The sequence below is a fragment of the Saccopteryx leptura genome, chromosome 3, assembly GCF_036850995.1.
Source record: "Saccopteryx leptura isolate mSacLep1 chromosome 3, mSacLep1_pri_phased_curated, whole genome shotgun sequence".
Classification (NCBI taxonomy): domain Eukaryota; kingdom Metazoa; phylum Chordata; class Mammalia; order Chiroptera; family Emballonuridae; genus Saccopteryx; species Saccopteryx leptura.
In genome coordinates, this window is record NC_089505.1 from 27,427,683 (window position 1) to 27,445,847 (window position 18,165).

Sequence of the window (18,165 nt, forward strand, 5' to 3'; positions counted from 1 at the left end):
AAGTTAGAAGTTATTCTTTGAGCTCCAGTAAAAGAAAACAGACCTCTGTCTTTAGTTAGAAGTTAGTAGTACTTGAAAAAAAACGCATGCACCTCAGCAGGACAACATTAAAAATATTTCTAAGCAAAACAGAATAAAAGCCTAAGAAGTGCTATTTAAAATGTCATTTTTGAGGGTGTAGAATAATTTTTAGACTAAGTAAAAGCATTAAAAGTATAACAGTTTCCCCCATAAAATTGCATTAGCTCAAAAAAGTCAACTGCAAATTGTTGAAACTGGTCAAGAAGTCCACAGAGGGATAGAAAAAAAAGTGGTAAGAAATGGCCTGCTGAATCCCAGAATGTTTCTTTCAGACAACACAGGAGCCATGGAAATTGTCTCATTTCAGGAAAGCCTGTAGTAATGGATGTTAACTAGATTTACTGGAGTGATCATTTTGTGTACAATACATACACACATTGAATCATTATGTTGTACACCTGAAACTAATATAATGTTACATGTTAATTATATTTCAATTAAAAATACTAGTAAAAAATTGTACTTCCACATTTTCCCCCAACAGCATCCAGCAATTTTCAAACATAGCACTTACACTATTGCAGTCCTCTGGTTCTTGAGGGAAATTATCTGTTTAATGTCTATCTCACCCACAAGAGTGTGATCTTTCTAAGGAAAAGACTGGGTCTACCCGTTCATCTCTGTGTCCTCAAGACTAGTCCAGTGCCAACACTTAGAATGCATCAATAAAATACGTGTGGAAGTTAGGAAAGGAGGGAGAGAGGGAAGAAAGAAAGAACTTTCTGAGCTTTGGTTGTTTTTCCAGAGAGATGATGGTTTCACACCACACTGCCTGGACTTCCAGTGGCCCCACAGGTTAACTGTGTAATCTGGTCATGAACCAGGAGACAATTAGCCCACAATAGGCATTAGATCATAACATTACTTTCATGTGCACTGTATTCTAATATTTTTGCAATAGTACACTCATTATACCTTCATTTGGCAAACAGTCGTATGTTCACATTACAGTGGATATATATTCTGGATCTATAGTAACCTCTGTCAGAACAGGAGAGGCTGCTAAGCATGTTATAGCTCATTGTCTGTATGCATTGTTCTATTATTGGATTTCCTAAACTGGCTAAACTGAAAATGCTCCTGCATATGGAGCAAGAGCATTTACTGTATTATGTCATGCTTACAATCTTTAAAGTTAAGGTATTATTAAAGTGTACTCAGCAAACATTTTAAGGTCAATTAAAAAAAATTTTTAAAGGGGGTAGTCATATCCTGAAACTCCTACAGGTCTACCATATCATGTTTCTTACTTAAAAAAAAAAAAATTACAGTTCTTTTGAATGCTGATGAACAGGAGACACCAAATCTTTTTCGCCTGCAAACTACTACCTTCTTTATTAGATCCAGCTAATAACACTGTTTTGTCTTTTTCCAAATAGCTCCAGATATATGGAAAAGATTTATATAGGCGGATGGGGATCCTCAAACCCCTCAGCGAGATCTTCTGAGCATGGCTTTTAAGATACCTAGAGGCAGAAAAAGCCCAATAGAGATCAGGGGAACTACCTGCTTTTAGGATACACCCTTAAAGGCTCCAATGCCCCAAAGGGGTATCATAGGATGCCATCTGGGTCCTGCTTCAATAGTGGAAAGGAAGGTCATTGAGCTAAAGCCTGCCAGGCTTGCATGCCTCTGCTATGAGGAAACAGGGACATTGGAAGGTAGGCTTCCCCCTCGCTCCTCTAAGGGAGGGTTCAGTCTCTTTCAGCCCTGCTCCAGCCACCTATGACCTAACCTTGCCCAGAATGCTGGGGTTTGCCACTGAAGGCTGAAGGTGCCCAGGGCCGTCGGCCCCATCTACGACACTGTGGACAAGCCTAGGGTATTTCTTTCAAGAAGCAGGTAAACTGATCTCATTTGCACAAGGGCCACTTAACTATGTTTTGCCTGAATAGTCAGGTTTTTTATTCTTCCCTCAAAGATCTCTGTTGTGGGTGTTGATAGTCCTATTTTCTGCTGCTTTGCTTAATATATAGTGTTTCCTTTATCCCTCCTACCTCAATGCCCCACTCATATTTCAGGCTGGGACCTACTCCTAATTTAGAGCTCTCTTTCCCCCTTTTGCCAACTTCTATTATGAATCTACCTTTGCCACCCAGCTTAGTGTATCCCAAGGTTCTCTTTACCATGCCACAGTCGCAGAGCTCCAGGGAAAAGCAAGCTGGTCTCATCTCTCCAGGCAGAGGAGAACAGAAGCTCCATATCCACGCATGCTGCAAATGGCTTTTCCAGTCTACCTGAATCATTACCAGCTAGAAGCAGCGGTCATTGGGACTTGGACATGAGCTGCAAAGTATAGAATGGTGACAACAATTCCAGTGCCATGCGGACTTTTCCTGGATGTGGACTTTTCCTGGACTCCGGCTCCCTGTGACAGCTCCTAACAGACTGAACTGTGGTTGGGTTGCATTTTTTAGGAATTTGGCATGGTTATGGGGCCAACTTGGACTTGGTGAACATGTTAAGGACACTACTCTTTTATGGATTCTTGCTGTATTGGCCAAGAGTTTGCTTAAAGGCTTTTAATCACTGTAAAAAAATATATAAGACTGGATAAAGAAGATGGGGCACATATACACCATGGTATACTATTCAGCTAGAAGAAATGATAACATCGGATCACTTACAGCAGAATGGTGGAATCTTGATAACATTATGCGGAGTGAAATAAGTGAATCAGAAAAAAACAAGAACTGCAGGATTCCATACATTGGTGGGACATAAAAACGAGACTAAGAGACATGGACAGGAGTGGGGTGGTTACGGGGGGTGGGGGGAGGGGAGAAGGGAGAGGGGGAGGGGGAGGGGTACAAAGAAAACTGGATAGAGGGTGACGGAGGACGATCTCTCTTTGGGTGATGGGTATGCAACAGAACTAAATGACAAGATAACCTGGAAATGTTTTCTTTGAATATATGTATCCTGATTTATTAATGTCACCCCATTAAAATAAAAATTTATTTATAAAAAAATAGTACACTCATATTTTCAGAGAAGAAAAAATGTAGTTCTTATTCTAAATGGATATCATCTGGATTTTATATCTGGACAGAGTCATATGGTCATATGAGGTCATGTGAGAAAAAGAATGGGATGAGAGGAGTTAAAATTTGGTATTTTTATATTGTTCACATGCAACTAAAAATTAATATTTGATCATTATGATTTTCTGAGAAATCTCATTGTGGTTGTAAAAATCATGACATTCTTAAGGTCATACAATTTGGTGGACTGCACTGGGTGTTACCTGTTAGTCATCATGCAGTTATCAAGGTGCATTAAAAAATTAATTTGATTATCAGGGAAGACAGAAAATAAGAGGAATCTGGTCATTCTGCTTCACACTTTCCCTTTCTGCCTTTAAAACATGACTAAGTGACCCAGTAGAGCTGCTCTGTATTTCCCCCTGTGATTTAGCTAAATATGCACACTGAAACTCAACAGACAACCTGACAGGAAAAAGGGCAGCAAACATTTAAATTATCATTAACTTAGAGGCACACTCCATGAGATTAGCGATATATATATATTTTAAAGAACAAGAGGGGGAAAAAACATAACTTCATTTCCCTACTCTGATCAAGTTGAGGCAAGAAAAGTCACATATTAACGTCCTTTGTATAATTATGCTGGACAAAGTGAAAAAAAATGCTGCTTCAATGAAACAGAAAAGGACTCAAGTATTCTCATATTTCTTTTCTGAGCCTGGATTCGAGCCGGGCCATTCCATCTGATTGTAATTCCTGTAGGTAAGCAGATGTGCAGGCAACACAACAAGAATTATAATAATCTATGTGGGATGTTCCTAAGACATGAGTTAATGCTTTCAAACCCATAAAGCTTGGGATTTTATGGAGATGCACCACATTATAGACCTACATGCAAGCATGTGCTCATCAAAATCACCCCAACTGAATCAGCAGCTCAGCTCATTTGCACCTCCTGACCTTCTGGAACTGACCTGTCAGATGCCTCTTTAAGCCAATTTCTGCCTTCTAAGGATTAAAATTCGATACAAAAAATATACATAACCAGCAGTGATAGCTTGCACTTTCGGGTTCAGATTTTTTTTATCTAAAACAAATATGGAAAGCAAGGTAAAATGCTCTACCAAAAGGAAGAGGTTTTACATCACAATCCATTGCCTCCCTCATATGTCAAGGGACACTGCCAGAGATGACTAGGTAAGACACAGGAGGGGGGACAAATGGAAAATTCACAACACTTTTAGTATTAATACTTTCATTTTTAAACCATCGGTTTTCAAAGCTCTTCCACATAGTCGTCATCTTCTTTTCCATGCTGTATCATCTTTAATTAAGTATAAAGACTGTTCCAATCATGTCTCCTAGAGCTCATTTCACCCACTGCTCTGTTTGGGTGTCAGTCAGTCACCTGTCTCTTTCTCCAGCAACGGTTAGGCAAATACCATTTCTAAAGAAAGAGAGGTCCATGGTTTTTTGCCTTTGCCAATAATAAAAATATGGGGAGAGCCAGGTAGCAAAGCTGTTGGCAATGGCATCTTTCACATGAACCATGTCAAAAGAACCAAGGTGTCTCTCTCTGTGACGATTACTCCAGTCACCAAAGGTGATCAGTATCAAACTTGATGAAATCAGTAATCGTGCCTGTCTCCACATCCGTCTGAATGATGACGTTCACCTTGATGAGGGGACCAGGTAGTGGAAGGTGCGAGCATCATGGGTCACCAGATCAGGGATTCCTTTTGTGCCCACAGAGATCTTTCTCTCTCTGTACAACTTGTACTTGGCCTCCTCAGGTATAACAGGATGAACAGCAAAGCGACCCTCGGTGTCACAGATCCGATGGAAATTCTCTCCAGTCTTGTCAATGCTGATGAAATCCTTAAAACCAGCAGGGTAGGTTATAGCGGTTCATACCTCACCATCAATTGTAATAAATGATCACATGCAGATCTTCTTTACTTCATCTGCTGTGAGGACATACCTAAGTCCATTCTTTAGGAAAAGGATGAGAGGGGGACATTCTCTCAGCTTGTGGGGACCAGAAGTTGGCCAAGGATCAAAGACACCGGTCAGTTTATTCAGCATTCAATGCTTTGGAGCTGCTACATGCTACACATGCTTCTTGGGACCACGAGCCAAGGCTGCAGTAAACACAGAACATAGCCATAGAGACTTTTCTTAACTGATCTCACAGCAAAATATGACATAAACAGTAATTTTGTTTCACGTATGAGAAAGCCGTCTCACTGTTGAATCCGGGCTAGATTCTAGTCCTGTGTTAATCCCACTAAACTGAAGGTTGAGATGATTGAATTACGTGAGGAAGTAGCTCAAAACAGTGACCAGATTCGAAGACCAAAATGTAGCAATCTAAAGTTTTTAAAGATATTAGGTCAGATAGATTATGACAACTCAGATAATATCCACTTTTACTTTTCACCACACCCCTGGGCCTACCAGAGATTAGAAATAAATATTACATTAAGGATTATAGAGTGCACAGTACAGAATTTAGTAGGCTTGTGGACAGCTCTGAAATTATTCATTTAAAAAATTCATTCTTGTTTGTCATTAATGTTTGCATAAATCTACAGATAATATACATAAGGCACTAAATGTAAGACAGTTATTAAAAAGTTCTTGCCACACCAAGGTTAATGTTAACTAGTAATGATGCATCAGTTTTAGCAACTTGGAAAAATAATAAAATAACAATATAGTTACATACTATTGGTAAAACATCTTTTTTATTTTTGGTCTATTTTTTATTTTATTACCACCACTAGCATACACACTATCACTAGAAGTCTTCACTTAAAAATGAAGTTTTAGAACAACTTTATTAAAATCTCAGTAATAAAAAGGTAAAGCGAAGAGGTAACATTAAGAGTTCAATGTATTTTGAAAGAGAACAGAAATAAAGGTTAGTATTTGAAAAGAGGGCATTCATAAAGTACTCAGCACTGTGGCTGGTAGTAAGCTTCTAGCTGAGCTCTCCTTTTCTGCCAGGGGAACATGCATGAATTTTAGGTTCAAAAGAATGGAAGAATGAGTCAATGAAGATTAAACCTGAGAGCAAAGAGAATAGCAAAGTGGAATCAGTTCAAGGTAGCAGGTTCAGGCTTTGCAGAGATAAAAATATGCATCAATAATTTCTTGAAACCCTACTTTGTGAAAAGCCTGGTGGGGTTGCCATAATGGATGTTACACCTAAATGCACCACCTAGATCCCTTGAGATTGGGATATTCCTTTCCAAGCTGCCAGAAGTGTTGGCTGTCACAGATGTGTGCTTCCCAGGGAACTGCCCTGGGTTGAAGGGAAGTCTCTTACCCAAGATTGTTTTCCCTTCTCCTGGAGTAGTCAGCACCCAGTAACTGATGGATGCAGGGTTATAAGGCCCAAAAGCCTCTTGCCTCAAACGGTACAACTCTGAAGGGCCCTCCCAGCTCCAGAGCCCCTCGTGGGACTGGTCGAAGCTTCTGTTGCAACTTCAGCACAGTTCAACCTCACTCCACCAATGCAGCTCCCCTTGGTCCCTGCCAGTGCTGATCCTGGGAGCACTCACCAACAAACAACTGCCCGTAAATCTCCACTTCAACCTGTTTCCAGGAGACCCAACCAAAGGCCGTTGGTTACACAAATGGTCCTGGCAAGCAGACTCTAATAGGGATTCTGGAGACAGACCGTCCACTGCCCGGCTGGGAACAAGGACCCCACAAAGGGTGCTAAGTGGAGAAGTGATATCCTGGCATGTTGTAGTGGACAACTGTCAAAACGTTTAGCAGTGGGATAGGATAACATGAAAGGTGACACACGGGTTCTGGCATTTGAGAGGCACAGGGGACATCACTGTTATCAGAGCTACGGAGTAGGGAAAACCTGATTAATCTGCGTCAGGGGCTGGCTTCACTGTAGAAGTGATTCGAGCAGACAATAGAGCAGGGGTCGGGAAATTTTTCGGCTGAAAGAGCCATAAACGCCACATATTTTAAAATGTAATTTCGTGAGAGCCATACAACAACCCATATATATTACGCATTATCCAATAAAATTTGGTGTTGTCCTGGAGGACAGCTGTAATTGGCTCCAGCCACCCGCGACCATGAACATGAGCAGTAAAAAATGAATGGATTGTAATACATGAGACTGTTTTTTTTTGTTTGTTTGTTTGTTTTCATTTTTCTGAAGCTGGAAACAGGGAGAGACAGTCAGACAGACTCCCGCATGCGCCCGACCCGGGATCCACCCGGCACGCCCACCAGGGGGCGACGCTCTGCCCACCAGGGGGCGATGCTCTGCCCATCCTGGGCGTCGCCATGTTGCGACCAGAGCCACTCCAGCGCCTGGGGGAGAGGCCACAGAGCCATCCCCAGCGCCCGGGCCATGTTTGCTCCAATGGAGCCTCGGCTGCAGGAGGGGAAGAGAGAGACAGAGAGGAAAGCGCGGCAGAGGGGTGGAGAAGCAAATGGGAGCTTCTCCTGTGTGCCCTGGCCGGGAATCGAACCCGGGTCCTCCGCACGCTAGGCCGACGCTCTACCGCTGAGCCAACCGGCCAGGGCTGTTTTATATTTTTAACGTTATTATTATTTTTATTAAAGATTTGTCTATGAGCCAGATGCAGCCATCAAAAGAGCCACATCTGGCTCGCGAGCCATAGGTTCCCAACCCCTGCAATTGAGGGCGAGTACGCATGTGCAGGAGACCAAGGGATGCTTACTACAGAAGAGCCTTTCAGCCCAAGGAAGCAGCACTTACCGAAACTCTACTGATGAGAAGCGCCTCCCAGTGAGAAGAACTGAGAAATGGCCAATCACCCTCTTGAGACCGGAAAAGAAACAAGGTGAAGGATGGTAAGGATGAGGCTGGGGAAACAGAGGGGGACCAAATCCCGGCCATGATGGAGACTGTTATTCGTGAGAGCAATGATAAACTTTTCTTGTAGCAAGAAAGCTACAAGGTAGATTTGCCTTCAAAAATCCTCTTTGGCTAGTTGTGAAGCGATTGGAGAGAGCCAGAATGGGTATGCAGAAGACAGCCTCGCCTGGTTGCTGCAGGGGCTGGCGTTGGGGGTGGGCCGGTGACGCCCCCTGGAACCTCTTTTCTCACTGAGCTACCTAATCTGGGCAGTTTCCCTTCAGTTTATAATTTTAATTTCAATTTAAACACTAGAATATGGGCTCCACAGTAGAAGGGACTTTATCTGTGCCCCCAGCCCCTAAAGGAGTGCTTAGTACTTAGATGGTGGTACTCAGTAAATAATTGTTGAATAATTGAATAAACGAATTTTAACGGAAATATTCCTAATGGGAGTGCAGAAAGTTCCCGTGGATCATTCACACGTTGCTATGAATGATACATGTGAGCACACGCTCAAAGGGAGCAGGGGCGAAGCAAGGGGGGAGAAAGCCATGGCGACTTGCTATCTATCAGTATGGGAGAGGACACGTAATGCCTGGGGTTGAAAATCTTAATGCCGCTGGCTAACGATACATTTCTTATTCAAACTGTAATCTTGTGTGGTTAAGAGGTTCTTTCAGAATGACAGTAACTTTTATGTTTTGACACTCATTGGTCATCACACCTCGTTCTTCATTTCTCGGTTTTCTTTTACTTTCAGTGTAAGGATTTTTGTGTTATCTTTGAATGTACACTAAACTAGCTGTGAAACCGCAATGACTTCCGGTCCTTGCTCCTGGGCCTGGGTCCCCCTTGACTGAAAGATCAGTGGCAGCTATGTCCCTGCTCCTGAGTACTGTGCTCGGGCTGAGACAGAGCTGCTTTTGAGATCACTCATCCCCTCTAAACTTTTCAGTGCTGCCCAGAACCGAATTATGTCGGAAGAATAAGTGATTCCATACTGAGGAGGCCTACACAGGTGAGTCCGCACCCTCGTCATGGTAGTAAAACAGGACATTGCATATTCATGCGTAGGTAGACCCCGTAGGACACAGACTCAGGAGCATGAGAGAACAGTGACATCCAGTGGCTGGCCGGATGCACTTCCAAGGTGCCGTGTATGTACATAAATGGTGAAGGACCAAGTCACGGGGCTGCAGATTCTGACTTCTGCTTTTGTCCTTCCAAGCTCGAGAGCCCTGCAAAACTCCAGGAAGATTCTGATTTCACAACAACCAGGTTCTACCAATACTATCTGTCCTTCCATAGTCTCTCCTGGGTTTTTACTTTCAGAATAATCACCTCTCTCTAGAGCTGCAATGTTTTAAGTTTCATCATAAATGTTAATGTTCAACATTAAAGAAAATGAACATTTCAAAATAATATTTGTCATTCATTAACGAACGTTTATTGTGCACCTACTACGTGCCAGGCAATGAGCGAAAGAGGAATTCTGACTCTTGGAGGTTGTATTCTTACTGCAGAAGACAGATAGATACTGATGTATACAAACATGTATATTCACACTCCTCTAAATCCCATTATGCCCGGTCATGGTAAATGCTCAAAAGAAAAGTAAAACAGGCAAGGACATAGAATTTGACAAGGGGACTGGTGCTATTCTGAATGGTGACCATACAAGACCTATCTGAGGACATCAAGCAAAAACCTGAATTAAAGGGTCAGGTCATGTATACACCAGGGGAAGAATATTCCAAACACAGAGAAAGGCAAGATTCCAGAGGAAATTCAAAGTGAGATTGTCAGCAGTTACATAAAAATAATTATATGTAAAAGCAATTTAATTCTATTTCTATAGATGAAAAAAAGTTATGAGCCTAAGTTCAACTTTCATACTTTTAGAAAGGAGAGTGTATAAGTACAATCTTTAAGAATTGGGACCCTAAGTAAAAATAATTACATATTATTTAGTATATAGTGTCATATACTAAATGCCACAATTTACAATTTATTTCAATGAAAAGACAGAGTCAGGAATGCGGATAGTCACATACTTCATTCAGTCCCCTACTTCAAGTGCATTCAACAGGAACAATACAACAGAGGCTGCCCTGTGGTCGCCTGGGGTTATCTCTCTCTCTCTCTCTCTCTCTCTCTCTTTCTTTCTCTCTCTCTCTCTCTTTCTCTCTCTCTCTCTCTCTCTCTCTCTCTCTCTCTCTCTCTCTCACACACACACACACACACACAGTGTGGAGAAAGAGTTTCTCATTCATCACGGTATTTAGTAAAGATACAATTTTGGGCAAGATAACTTTTTTTAATTCCTCTTTTTGAGATATAAAACTTACACATATCTCTGAGGGCACCGCTTGTTTAATTTTTACATGTGTGACCTATGTCAAGTTTAAACAGACCTACATCAAGATATCAAATATTCCCAGTTTCTCAGAAGTCTCTCTTTTGTCCCCTCCCCCAACCTGAAAAGGTAATCAGTGACTTTTGTCACTACACATTTATTGTGTTTAGCCTGTTTTTATTAGAAATGCCTATAAATGAAATCACATGATATATATATATATACTCTCTTGGGGTCTGAGTTCTTTTGGTCAACACTGCATCTGTGACAGTCACTCATGTTGCTGCATGTAGCAATAAGTCCTTTGTTTTCATTGATTCCCAGCACTCCATTACACGAATATGCTACAGTTTACATGTTCTGCTGTTCAAGCGCTTTTGGGTTATTTCCTGTTCTTATGACTAAACCTGTTAACATTTTTATATGTGTCTCTCAGCAAAAATAATCATTTATGTTTGTTAAGAATATAGCCAGGATTAAAATTACTGATTCACAGACTGAGCCAGCGACATAATTTGCAGGGCCCAGCACAAAATGAAAATGCAAGGCCCCCTGTTTAAAAACTGGGGGATGTGGCACCAAAAGTAATAAAGTAGAAGTTTTGCCCTTTTCTCCACAATCTCCCTCAACTTGTCCTGGTGTTCCTCTTTTTGCTATTTAATGTCACTTCAACTAAAGAAAAACTAAGATGCTTATATATTAGCATGAGCTTCCCCTTCATACTGTGCAATGGCGGTATTAAGTGCAGAAGTAAGAGCATTAACCTGCACGCGGCATCACTGATTCACGCAATGCACATCCCATCGCTTGGACACGGACATGCCTGTGTTTTTCATTCCTAACAGAACAGCGAACGTGCTGCGCTGAACTAAGCCAGGTATTTTTATTTCGCTTCTTGGTACATGCACATTATCCCAACACTTTCTGCTCTCTGCTTACTGGTGAGAGAGAAGGACTAAAGGAAGACAGAACTGTAGGTTTCCCTATCTCTGCCTTTCCCTCCATGGGTGGGGGAGGTGGAGGAGGGTAGAGGGGATAGATGGTGATGGACAGAGACTTGACTTGGGGTGGTGAATACACAATGCAGTATACAGGTATACACATGTATTGTAGAATTTTGCACTTGAAACATATAATTTTATTAACCAAAGTCACTTCAATAAGTTAAATAAAAATTAAAATAAAATATGTGCTTGGCTAATGCAGGAAACTAACATGAGTAAGAAGGGGTATGATAGGATTCTTTGTTTTTAATAAAACAGCATTGCCTTCTTTTAAGATCAATGCAAGTTCTGGTTCTCGTGGACACGAGGCTCCTCAGGGATGTCAACATCCCCCACTTACACTGTACGCTGTGAGTCTCATGACCTCACAGGCGTTGCGGGTGCACCAGAATTCTGTGCTCAGAGGCAGGGCAAATACACTCTGAGTGGGGAGGCAAGGAACAGTGGAAGACACACAAACGGCATTTACCTCCCTGCTTAGGTGCGTGCTCCACAGTCCCACAAAACTTTATTTACAAAAAACAGTTCAGGCCTGTCCTGGTGGTGGCACAGTGGATAGAGCGTCGGACTGGGACACGGAGGACCCAAGTTCAAGACCCCGAGGTTGCCAGCTTGAGCACGGGCTCACCTAGTTTGAGCAAGGCTCACCAGCTTGAGCCCAAGGTCGCTGGCTGAAGCAAGGGGTCACTCAGTCTGCTGTAAGCCCCCGGGTTAAAGTACATATAAGAAAGCAATCGATGAACAACTAAGGTGCTGCAACGACGAACTGATGCTTCTCATCTCTCTCCCTTCCTGTCTGTCTGTCCCTATCTGTCCCTCTCTCTGAATCTCTCTGTCTCTCTCTGTCTCTTGTCACACACACACACAACACAGTTCAAAGTCCAAGTCATTAAGAAATTCAAACTATTGACAGCAGAGCACTTAACAATGCATTGAGCTCTTCTGAGTCGGGACCCTAAGAGATTGCCCAGGCTACCTGATCATGAAGCTGACCCTGTTTGAAAATCTGTCTAGCAGTTTTCTAAAGTACTTTATCAAGTTAACAGTCACACCAGCAATATATGAGAGTTCCAGTTGCTCTGGTCCTCACCAACACTTGATGTTGTTTAACCACCATGCTGAGAATGTACAGTATCTCACTGTGGGTTGAATTTGTATTTCCCTGATGAACAATCATGTTCATAGGCCCATTGTCTATTTCGATATCTTTTCCTGTTGAAGTACCTGTTAAAACTTTTGTCTATTTTTATACTGGATTGTCTATTTTTCCTCTTCAATTTATAGGAGTCGTTTATATTTTTTGCATTCTTTCAATGTGCCACAGAATTGAGAATTTCTTCTGCTCTGGACTTTCTCAGTGTCTAAAAGACTTTTTTTGAGGAACAGCAGCTGCTAATTTTAATGAATTCTAATTAATCAATTCGTACCTTTGTAGTAAGTCTTAATATCTTGATGTTAATTGTCTTACTTTGCTCTTCTTTGATATTATCCTGGTTATTGTAGGCCACTTTGAAATGAAAACTCCAAAGTGACCTATGTGCTAACCTACCACTTTGAAAACTCTTCAGACCTAAAGTCCTTAAATTACACCACAGAGGGAAGTCTGCTATGACAGAGTGAAGCCAAACCACCTCTGGATGTGGACCAAGGTAGAGTATTAATGTTGTAGTTTAGTCTTTCCGTATCAGACAACAGAACTCTTTAGTTTCTTTTCACATGCTCTGGCTGATTAGCATGCCGGGCAGGTGCAACCACCAGCTGAATTATTATACCAACAGTTGTTGCATTAAGAACTATTTTGGTGATTGTGCATGCCAAGGTCATTCAACATTTGCAAGGATTTCCCTCTTCTTTATTATGGTACTGAAGGAACTTCCGTGGCTATTTATAAACCCTTCCAGAAGCCATTGTTTCTATTAGGAGTGCTATTTCCATTTTCCATAGTAGTTCTCAACCTCGAAATATAAAAGAAATGTCCAAAACAATATCATAAATCCCTCAGTCAAAAATGTTCTTAAAATTAAGTGAAAACTGGCCCTGGCCGGTTCTCAGCGGTAGAGCGTCGGCCTGGCGTGCGGGGGACCCAGGTTCGATTCCCGGCCAGGGCATATAGGAGAAGCGCCCATTTGCTTCTCCACCCCCCCTCCTTCCTCTCTGTCTCTCTCTTCCCCTCCCGCAGCCAAGGCTCCATTGGAGCAAAGATGGCCCGGGCGCTGGGGATGGCTCCTTGGCCTCTGCCCCAGGCGCTAGAGTGGCTCTGGTTGGGGCAGAGCGACGCCCCTGGTGGGCATGCCTGGTGGATCCCAGTCGGGCGCATGCGGGAATCTGTCTGACTGTCTCTCCCCATTTCCAGCTTCAGAAAAATACAAAAAAAAATTAAAAAAGAATTAAGTGAAAACTGCCTAGTACCCACAATGTATATATATAGTCTTCTGAAAGTGTTCTAGTTTTGCCTTCACATTTAGTTCCTGAATTGGTTAGGGCTGCCATAACAAAGGTGGCTTAAATGACAGAGACTTACTGTTCTGGAGGCTGGAAGTCTGAAATCAAGTGTTGGCAGGGTTGGTTCATTGCGAGGGCTGTACGGGAGATCTGTGCCATGCCTCTCCCCAGCATCCGGTGGTTTGCTGGCAATATTTGGTGTTCCCGGGCCCATTGACACGTAAGCCCAACCTCTGCCTTTCTGTTCACATGATATTCTCCTGTTTGCATGTTTGTATCCAAATGTTTCCCTTTTATAAGGACACAAGTCATATGGGTATAGGCCCACCCTACTCCAGGATGACCTCATCCTAACTTAAGTAATTATATCTTCAAAAATTCTATTTCCAAAGAAGGTCACTTTCTGAAGAACTGGAAGTTAGGACCTCTAATAGGAACTTGAGGGAGAAGGGATATCATTTAACCCATAACAGCTCCTTTATGCACCTCAAATTATTTTTGTGGTGTGAAATAAGGTAAATATCCAAATTTCCCTTAATTCACAAATCCCATTCTTCGCCCTCTAAAATAAAATACCCCCTTTGTCATTTACCTAATGTCCATAAATGTTGGCCTCTGTATAGTATACAGTTTCATTAATCTTGTAGCCCAGTGGTCCCCCGGGGCTGCGAACTGGTACCGGTCCGTGGACCATTTGGTGCCGGTCTGCAGAGAAAGAATAAATAACTTACATTATTTCCGTTTTATTTATATTTAAGTCTGAACAATGTTTTATTTTTAAAAAATGACCAGATTCCCTCTGTTACATCCGTCTAAGACTCACTCTTGACGCTTGTCTCGGTCACGCGATACATTTATCCGTCCCACCCTAAAGGCCGGTCCGTGAAAATATTTTCTGGCATTAAACCGGTCCATGGCCCAAGAAAGGTTGGGGACCACTGCTTTAGCCTACCACATTGTCTTACTGGAAGTTTACAGTAAGTCTTCCCCTGACTCATTCGCTTCTCACACTGCAAGGGCGTTAGACCTAGAGCCATACGTTCCCATTCAAAGGACAATAAAAACTTACCTCCTCCAAAGCCAGATGTTTGCAATTCAGGGTAGGAACTTTCCCCTTTGCCTTCCTGAGATGAGAATTCATTTACTTGTCGAAGCCCTTGCTAACATTAGGGACACAGGGTTTCTCTCCCTCTCCCAGAAAGTCGGTGTGGCAGCTAAGCAGTGTGCAGCTTGTACAAACGTCTGGATTCCTGATGTGGGGCTTCCTGGTCTGTGGGGCTCACACATCACCCACCTGGCTCTCATCACATCACCGAGAGAGAAGACTGCGGCGTGGAGAACTAGAGTTATTGTATGTGTCAGCAGTTTTCAACAGGTGCACCGCAGGAATTTTTAAAACATATAATACCTGACTGTTTAGTTGGGGGCACAGACCTCTTTCTCCTTAGATTGTCAACCCCCTCCCCAAAAAACAGCCAACACAAAAGCCATCTGGTGTGAATCAAATTAATCAAACTTATATTTATTTTTTTTGTCAGATTGGCAAAAATATATATTTTGGTGTGCCAGATAATTTTAGTAATTAGTTGATGTAATTATGCTGTGAGATGAAAAAAGGTTGAAAATCGCTGCTGTATGTAATAACAATAACTATGATCTCTGTCCTAGAAACCTCATGTTTGCTTTCGGCATAAAAATGAACAAAGGTAGACAGTAAAAACTTATCACAGAACACTCCCAGCAATAACAAAAAAAGGGACAAAAACTACTGACACGTGTAACAACATGAATGAAGCTGAGGCATTCTATCGAACAAAAGAAGCCAGACACAAATGAGCACATACTGTATGATTGATTCCCTTATTTGGGAGGTAAAGAGGAGTCAAAACGAATCCAGTGGTAATGGAAGTGGAAACAGTGAGCTCCCATGTTTGAGGGGGCTCAGAAGGAGCGTGAGGCAGTGGTCCCCAACCCCGGGGCCACAGACCGGTACCGGTCCGTGGGCCATTTGGTACCGGTCCGCAGAGAAAGAATAAATAACTTACATTATTTTTGTTTTACTTATATTTAAGTCTGAACGATGTTTTATTTTTAAAAAATGACCAGATTCCCTCTGTTATATCCATCTAAGACTCACTCTTGACACTTGTCTCGTAAGTTCGACAATTATATTTAAAAATACCACAGTTTTTATGCCAGTGGCATAATTTTATTTTGTGCATTTATCCATCCCACCCTAAAGGCCAGTCCGTGAAAATATTTTCTGACATTAAATTGGTCCGTGGCCCAAAAAAGGTTGGGGACCACTGGCATGAGGGAATCTTCCGCAGTGCTGGGTAGAGTATATTTCAATCTGAAGTTGGTAACAAGGTTGTGTGTGTGTATATGAAAAACTTACTCATGTGCTGTATGTACTTTATTTTATGTATGCTATGCCTTATTAAAAAACTTTAAGAAGACCTTCAGCCAGTTGTTTTCCGGGAATTGGCAAGTGATTCTAAAATTTATATTGAAAAGCAAAGGGAAAAAAAATAGGCAAGATATTTGCATAAGAACAAAATAAAGGGACTTGCTCTACCAGCATAAGATAAAGTAACGAAAACAGTGTGGTACTGGAATAACAGACTAATGGAACAGAGTATGGTATATACCCAGACCCATTCGTATACGACATTCAGTTTACGAAGAAGCTGAAACCGAAGAGCTATAGAGAAAAGATGCCCTTTCAGTAAATAGTGCTGGGTCAATTGGACTCACATAAAAAATAAAACTTGAACCCCTACTTTACATCATATATAAAAATCAAATTTAGGTATATCATAATTTGAAATGTGAAAAATAAAACAGTAAAAGGTTCAGGAGATAACTTAGAAGACTCCATGACCGGGTAGGATAACATTTTTTAAACAGGATACAAAATATTGTGACCATAAAGAAATCATTGGTAAGTTTAGACTATATCACATTTTAAAACTTCTTTTATTTTTTTTAGTAAGAGAGTAGAAAGGCAAGTTACAAGAAGAGGAACAGTATTTGCAACATATGTAACTACTATAGGCCTCACATGAAGCCTGTGTAACAAATTCCTTCAAACAAATTAAAAATAAAATAGACAATCTAATTTAAAAGTAGGCAATAAATTTAATCAGAGCATGACACAAATGGCTAATAACTTTACGGAAAAGTTCTAAATATCATTATTTGTCAGAAAAATAAAAATGAAAGCCACAATGAGATACCACTACATACCCTTGATGATGGCTAAAGTTATAAGCTTGAAAATGCCAAATGTTGGCAGGAACATGGAAGACAGACTTTAATTACACTGATGGATGTATACATTGTTATAACTACTTTGGCATACAGGTTCGGCATTATTTACCTAAGGTGAAATGATGTCTGTGCTATGATCCAGCAATCAGACTTCTGGGTATATAACTGGCAGAAACGTGTAACAAGAGACACCATGAGCAGGTTCAAAGCAGCACTATTGTTCATAGCTCCAAACCAGAAACAATCCAAATTCATCAAAAACAGATTGAATAACAAAGTTGTGACACAGTCACACTTCACAGCATTACACTACAACGATAAGCAACAACATGGATGATTTTCACAACATAATGTGGAGTGAGAGAAGCCAGATACAATGGAATACACACTGACCTGGGGAAGACACGAAGGGGCAGGTGGGGGGTTCTGGTGGGATTCAGCCAGTTCACGCCAGTTCAGCAGAGCCAATAGCTAATTTTTTGTTGAGTTTGGCAAACCGGTTGTTAAAATGGCACTTATAATCAGGGTTCTATCTAAGCTGGGCACCTGAACAGCTGCCCAATTCAGAAATCACAAATTTACGTTCCTTATTCTTTTTAACGTTCATCTGTGCAACAGTGTATATCCTAAGTGCCCATACTAATGTTCATTCTGTCATAGATGAAAAAAATTTGATGGAACTATGCTTGTAATATTTATTTATTCATTTCATAAAATGCATTGTACCTTTGATGAAATACTTCAGTAAACAAACATATAACATAAAGAGAAAAAGTGCCAAACAACCAGGGGGTGACAAGCTGTTATTTGTTTCAGCTTTGGGTTATGCAATATGGAAATATCTTAAATAACAGTTTTATTGTTTTTTTGGTCAGGTATTATTTAATATTTTTCCATTAATATTTTTAAACTCTTATAACATAATTTAATTTTGTGCACCTCTTTTATTGTTCTCACATATTAAATACATGAAATAATAAACTACCTTTGGGTATATCTTTTTTTATACTTAAAACAGTCATTAGAGCAGAGAACCGATTAAGTTATTTGAATATCACCATTGGTGAGGGCCTCTGGGGGTTATCACTGTTCCATTTCTGAACTTTTCTTATAAATGCTTACACTTTGTGATAACTCATTGAGCTATAACATCTATCTTTGTGC

The 18,165-nt window shown here is 41.2% G+C and overlaps 1 pseudogene; it reads right to left on the bottom strand.

The window, feature by feature from the left end:
• Window positions 1-4,472: 4,472 nt before the first annotated feature.
• On the bottom strand, window positions 4,473-8,965 carry LOC136398138 (small ribosomal subunit protein eS4, X isoform-like; annotated as a pseudogene).
• Window positions 8,966-18,165: the final 9,200 nt, after the last annotated feature.